This window comes from Macaca mulatta, chromosome 17, assembly GCF_049350105.2.
Source record: "Macaca mulatta isolate MMU2019108-1 chromosome 17, T2T-MMU8v2.0, whole genome shotgun sequence".
Classification (NCBI taxonomy): domain Eukaryota; kingdom Metazoa; phylum Chordata; class Mammalia; order Primates; family Cercopithecidae; genus Macaca; species Macaca mulatta.
The window spans coordinates 63,690,504-63,697,870 of NC_133422.1; the positions used below are offsets into that span (position 1 = coordinate 63,690,504).

The following is a 7,367-nucleotide window of genomic DNA, read 5'->3' on the forward strand; positions in this document are numbered from 1 at the left end:
AACTGCACTCATGACTATCAACATATTGTTTATTTCTATTTATTTTCTATGATGTATTCAGTTGATTAACATATGTTTTCCATTTTACTAATTTCATGTTCAGCCTGATCTAATCTATTATTTTATCAATTCATTCATTGAGTTTATAATTTCAGTTATTAGGTCATTTTATGTTCCATATCTGATAATCCCAGTGTTCACAATCCTTAGTGTTGCTATTGTTTGTTTTCCTAAAATGAGTTTGAAATGGTGGAACTAGTGATTTCTATATAACATAGTCCACTTAGATTTAAGTTTTATGCTGGGAATTTTCCATATCATATAGGGTTTATTATATTATATTCAATAGAATCCATAAAAATGGTTTAACCAGTAGAAACTATAAAAATGGTTTAACTAGGAATTACCAGTTTTATTATTTTTTTTCTACTTAATATGAGGACAGGAAAACATTGTTTTATTGTTTTATTTAGAGGTGGATGGGTTTTGGAATTCCTACTTAATGCAGAATTCTCAAGCTCACTTTAATTAAATCAGAACATGCAAGTTTTAAAATAGTCTTCCACCACATAAGGCTGTTCTTTCCCAAAGCAATCATTTCCTGGCATTAGGTCTCCTGTTCATTTTCTATTCTGGTTTTAGTTTTACTGAATTATTTGTGTTCCTTTGTCTATTCATTTACTTTTGTACAAACTTTTGGTGTATTAAGTGTATGTTTTAGTTTATCTAAGTTCTATTTGTTTCATGCTGAGATATCTATCAAGGTGCCCTATGTTAAAAATAAGAGTATGGTAGTGTGATCTTAACATAACTAAAGTTAATTCTTCCATACACTATATCAAGGGTCACACTAATTCAGAGGAAAACTCTGCTCGCTGTTCTTTCTCTGGAATGAAGTGCTGTTAATCATGCTACTTCTACAACCAACTTACAGTTAGATAGAATGACATGGCTTTGCCATTTGAGCAGTAATTGTATATCTGGGCATTACCAGGGAAGCCAGCAATAGTAAAATTTAAGTGGTGAATGTACTACAAGGGCTACTTTGTCCCATTCAATTGGTGTCTGTAGATGGTTATGTGATCATGCAGCCTGATGAGAAACATGTTCCTATAGCCATCTACAGATATAGGTAAGCATTAGAAGGCTCTACCACAAATAAAATATTCATCTCTCTTTCTTTTCTATGCAAAAAATGAACTCCTCTATCCAAATGAAAGAATTTAAAATCCTATCAATTTATGCAATAGCTCAAAATCCATTACCTTTGGATTATGTGTTATCTTTATCAGAAGTTAATGCACAGTAGTCTCCGCATCATGATATATTTGGCTTTTCTTCATCCAGAGACTTATGAACTAATAATACAGGTTACCTGCTCCCCAAAAAATGCAATATGCAGAGGTGGAACATGGTCTACAGAACTCCAGTTACTGTTTCTATCTGGAAAGAGAAAATAATGAGTGATAGATATTGAGCACTGAACTGTAAAAATTAAATAAAGGAATAAATAATAAATCCATCTGAAATACCTCTGAGCAAACATTGTGATTGTTTCTCCCTGAGGACTGGGGTATATTCCTGAATTAGACTTTGATTCTGCTCTCTGGGGCTGACTCCCAAAGACATTGTTTTCTAAGCTGTTATTCTAGCATTCACAGGCTTTAATGTGACTACATTGTTTTATCTATCAGGGAATTTGGTATTAATATTTATTTCTTATTATTACTCGCATTGACACACTCATATATTGTTGGTAAAGATCTTCTCCTTCAATATTCTCCTTTTTACACATTAAAATTACTTTAATAAAATTTAATAGGTAAGAAAGCTTATAAGAAAACATCATCATCCACATATGCTATACATATGCAATCAGTAAAATAAAAACAATAGAAAGCTATCTTTTCTATTTTCATAAAGTACAATTATCAATTAAGATTCTTCAGCAAAACAGAACCATATATAAGATCTGTATATATATATATATATATACACACACACACACACGCACACACACACACACACACACACATATAAAGGGACATTATTATGCCTCATTAAAACTTTACCCATATGTCTGGACAATACCCCATCTATTTAATCTTCTATATTTGGAGGCTGCATGTTCATATAGCCATCTACAGATAGCAAGTGGATGGGGCAAGGCAACCCTTGTATTCCTTTCTCCTCTTAAATTTCACTATCACTGGTTTCCCTGTTAATTCATTGAGGAAAAAGTTGGAAGTGAGGGGTAAATTCATAACAACTACAGTCTAATGCCCACCAGTCCCCTGTTCCTTGTGACTAGATAACCTATCACAAGCTCTGAATCACTGAGCTCCTATATAAAATATTTATTATAAGGAATTAGTGCATACTATTGTGATGGTTAAAATTTGCAGCATAGGCTAGGAGGAGGGGGACTAGAAAGAAGCAGAGATTAACGTTGCAGTCTTGAGGCAAAATTTTTCCTATTTTGTCTTTAAAAGGAGGAGGAAGATCTATCTTGCATACATTCTAAAAATTATAAAACTTCATGTGAAGAACAAGTAAAACTGCATATTTGTATATACACAAATTTTTGTATAAGTTACTTAACGATTACAAAATATTAACTCAACTTTAATTTTGAAAAGCTAAGTTTGACAAATTATGTCAACATTTCATCAAAACATTTCTCTTCTTCCTTCATAGTTATTGACTGATAGCCAGACATATTTCCCACCCACCTTGCATTCAAGTGTGGAACTATAACCAAGATTTCTCCTGTGGAATGTCAGAAGAAGTGTCATGTGATGTGTTCCAGAGAGTTATTTGACTTTTCAACCCTCTTTTTTATCTTCTTCAGAATAAATTCATACTATAGTAAGAATCAAGAGTAAATAAGACAAAAAAAATGAGGAAATCTGAGTTGTGTTCAGCATAAGGGCTTGCTACCCAGGGTCACCTTTCCTGGACTATTAAATTAATGATAAATAAAAGGTAGCTGTGCCTGGGTGATATGTGAATTATTTTCTTAAGATAAATTTAGTCTAACACAACTAATTTCCTTAGAAAGTACCTGTATTATTGTCATGCAGCTGTGGTAAAAAATTAACACAACATGGGTGTGGCTTAAAACAATGGGAATTTATTCTCTCACAATTCTGGAGGCAGGAAGGCCAAAATCAGGTTACCATGGTCCAAATGCATCCCTCCCAAAAATCCTATGTTAAAATATAATTGCCAATACAATAATAGTATTAAGAGGTAAGTCCTTTAGGAGGTAATTAAGTGATGAGTGAATAGGATTAGTAACTCTATAAAAGAAGTGCAAGCAAGTTATTCACCTCTTCCAATATGTGGGGACACAGCAATAGGGCACCATCCATGGAGCAGATGGAAAACCTTAACCGAGCACTAAATCTGATGCTTTGATCTTGAACTTCACAGCCTCCAGAACTGTGAGAAATGTGTTTCTCTTACTTAAAAATTAACCAATGCTGCCTCTGTCCTTAACATGGCCTTCTTCTCTTCCCTTCATATCCCACCTCTGTGTTTTTCTTATAAGGACTCTTATCACTGGATTTAAGACTTACTCAGATAATCTAGAATGATCTCATCTCAAAATCTCTAATATAATTACATCTGCAAAGACCTATATTTTCAAACAAAGTCACATTGAGAGGTTCTGGAAGTTAGAACGTGAACATATCTGTTGAACTCCACCATTTAACTCACTATAGTATCTTTTAGAAATTTTATAGAACATATCTTTTTTTATTCTGTAATTGCATTATTTATAATGCATCATATTGGTCATATAAGTATTTAGTAAATGCTTGCCTTTCTTAAGTAGAACCTTCCATGTTTTTGAATACTAGTTATAAATGTAATCTGATAGTCCCTAGTTTCACTGACATTAAGATATGAAATTCATCTGTAACTTGAAATGAAAAGTTAGCCAAACTATAAAGGCAAAAATTCTTTTATTTACATTTTTCATTTCTAGGAGCAAGGGATTTGGTTAAAAAGAGATTCAAATATTAAACAACAGTTCCATCGCAGAACAGATCACTCTAGCATGATGTTAAAGTAGGACACTTTCTGCCTCAGTTTCAGCTGAAACATGTACAAAATAAAAGCAACAACTATTGAGACAATGAATTGTTTTAAAAAAGAAGGAAAATGGACTTCCAAAAAGGAACTTATTTGGAAAGATGTCTGTTTCTCTTTCCCCAAAACAACAACAACAACAAAAACAACAACAACAGAAAAGAGCTAAGAAAGGATGCTACTTCAAAATCCAACTATAATGAGAAGGGCTTCAGCAGAACAATTTGAAGTATAGGTGTTCTGGAAATTAAAGGACATGGAGAACTATTTCCTGGCCCGTGCTGGGGAAAGATAAAATAACCTGTAGAGTAAAGAGCTGCATCTGCAAAATAATTGTTCTTCTTTCTGGTAATAGTTAATAAGTGCCTGAATTTCAGCAACCACATGACTTCTGTAGTAGTATCCATCTGGCCTCATTTTAGAAGGGCGTCTGCTCAAGAAGAAAACTATATCATAGCAAGAACTTCAGCAGTAAGAGGGTTCCTGAGAAATAAGCTGCAGCAGAAGAGTCATTGTCCACACAATGAGAAAGGTCCAGATGGGACAATCGCTGAAGAACTCACAAAAGCACCCATATCTTTAAGATCTTTCTTAATCATCTTCCACACCTATAGAATGCAGAGCCTCTTACAACATCTCAAGTGGAAAGAATTGCCTGTATGGCAATCTTATTTATCCTCCTCCTGCCACTCTGAGAAAGGAGAAGAGAGCTATATATGGGGAAGAAAGAGAAAGGATGATGGTCCTTCCCCAGATGGTGATGGAAAACCTGTAGCAAGCCCTAGTTGAAAAACAGGGAAATTTACAGAAAGTGAATACAATATTCTATTGCAATGTATATTCATAAAATGAATTCATTCATTCACTATTTATAAGCAAGTGAATCAAGTCACCAAATTACCTTTTACACAATTTTCTGTGAGCTACCAGTGAAAACAGAGCAGAGAAACATGCCACTCAATTGAACACTCATATCTCATCTTATTGCCCTTTCCCAGTTTCCTCATGTGTTTGGCACAAAGGCCGCCCCTTCTCTTGAGTTTCTGTGCTTTTCCTGATAAAACGATGCAGCAAAGTATCTCAAACACGAGTAATCCTCCCAGTTAGAGGAATCAATAAATAAAAAGCAGCAATAATAACAAAAAGAAAACCATAAAAATTTGGGGGACACATAAATGATTTATTTCTAATGAGAGAACATGAGATTCTGACTATAAGTTTTAAAATTAGAAACAATATATTATTGTATCTTTCAAATTCTCTACTAAATTTTATCCAAATATTTTTATTTTTAATATATTTTTATAAAATTTAAGTTCTTATGATAAGAGTATAGAAATGGTCACCCTTCTACAACTTACCTGAATGTATGAAACATAGTATTATAATCTATTATAACCTAAAAATTATACTATATTATTTTTTGGATAATTATTCCATAGAAACTGTTTGGCTACAAAAGGGTAAGTATATGGTTTATACATTTTTATATGAGAATAGTCAACTAAATCACAACCTCAAATTATCTATTGAGGTTATCCATAATGAGATTGGGAGTGATTAAAATAGACAATATAGTTTCCTACTGCTAAAAATTTGTCTGTGCATTCAAGAAGCAGGGGATAATAGTATTTTGTTTGCTATTGTCTGAAATTGTATCTTCATATATAAATATTGCGACTATTTAAAAAAAAATAAACTTAATATAAACAACTTTAAAATGCCATATGGTAACAAACACCACATATACCTAAAATGTTAACATTGTAAATGCTTGTCTATTTAAAATAATAAAGCACATAATAAAATAAATATTACATAATAAAACTGACTAAAATACTAAAATAAACTATGACTCACCATAGAAATGACACAGATGCATTACCAATTACAAAATATTGAATAATTTGCAAACAAAAGTTTTCAATGCTTGTGCAAGATTTTTTTTCTATTGAACATTTTTTTTTGTATGTGTTTGTTTTTAGTTCTAAACTAATAAAACTCTTTAGAAGATAGGATTTTCTGAGAAGGTAGAGCAAAATGGCCAAATAGAACCTTCCAACAATTGTCCCCCAATGGAATTATCAAGGAGAACAACTCTCCACCTAGAAAACACCTTCATAAGAACAAAATAATCAGATGAGAGAATCAAGTACCTGGTTGTTGCACAGTAACAAGAAAAGGCTAATTGAAGGGGACAGAAAGGACAGTTTTTCTTTGCCTACACGACCCCTCCAGCAAACCCAAGGCAGCTCAGTGTGGAGAGAGAAACTGTGGGCTTGGGAGAAGCAGAGTGATGTGATTGTGGGGCTTTGCATTAGAACTCAGTGTCAATCCATCACAGTGGAACTCAGTGCTGAATAGAATTCTGCCAGTTCTCATAGAGGAAGCATCTAGACAAGCCCTGGGCCAGAGAGAAATCTGCTGTCCCAGCAGGAAGAACCTGAGTCCTGGCTCACCACTGGCTGACTAAACTGGCTTTGGACACTGAACAAATTTCAGTGGCAGACAGGGTGTAATGACTGTTGCCCTTGATTGAGCTCCAGTACTGCTCTGATCTCAGAGGCTGTGGGCTTGGGTGTGAAACACCGAATGAAACACCAGCTGTGGTGTCCATAAGCATGTCTTTGTCATTCCTTCCTCAATTCCAGGCAATGCAGTATGGAGTGAGACTCATTTTTATTGGGAGAAGGAAATAGAAGAGTATAGAAGATTTTGTCTTGCAGCCTGGTATCAGCCTAGTCACAGTTTACAAAACAGAGCACCAGGTGGAATTTCAAGTCCCCTATTTCATGACATTCTTGGAAATGATGCTTCCTGGGAATGATGTTTGCTGGCCCCATCCCAGGACAGAAAAGCATCTACTGACCTCTTAGGTTGAACGTGAGTCCCAGGTGGTTTCACCACCTGAAGACTAAATTTACTGTGGACCTTGACTAAACATCAGTGGCAGTCACAAAGTAGTGGTCGAGCTGCAGGCTTTGGGCAAGACCTGATTCTGCCCTGGTATCTTAAGCTGTGAGGTTTTGCTGTAACTTAGCATGTTGTCAGCTGCAGCAGGAATGGGAGTGCCTGTGTTACCCCTCCCCTTAACTCTAGACAGCCAAGAATGGTAAAAGACTCATTCCACTCGGGAGAAAGAGAAGGAAACGAGCAAGAAACTTTTCATGGGGACCCAGAGAAATCTCCCTTATCTTCTCAAAGTGCATCAGGACTGGTTATCCAGGAGTCTGCAAGAATCACAGCATGTCTGAACTTAACGGCACCCT

At 34.8% G+C, this 7,367-nt stretch overlaps 1 pseudogene; it reads right to left on the bottom strand.

The window, feature by feature from the left end:
* Nucleotides 1-2,100: 2,100 nt before the first annotated feature.
* On the bottom strand, nt 2,101-2,264 carry LOC144336187 (small nuclear ribonucleoprotein F pseudogene; annotated as a pseudogene).
* Between the last annotated feature and the right edge of the window lie 5,103 nt (nt 2,265-7,367).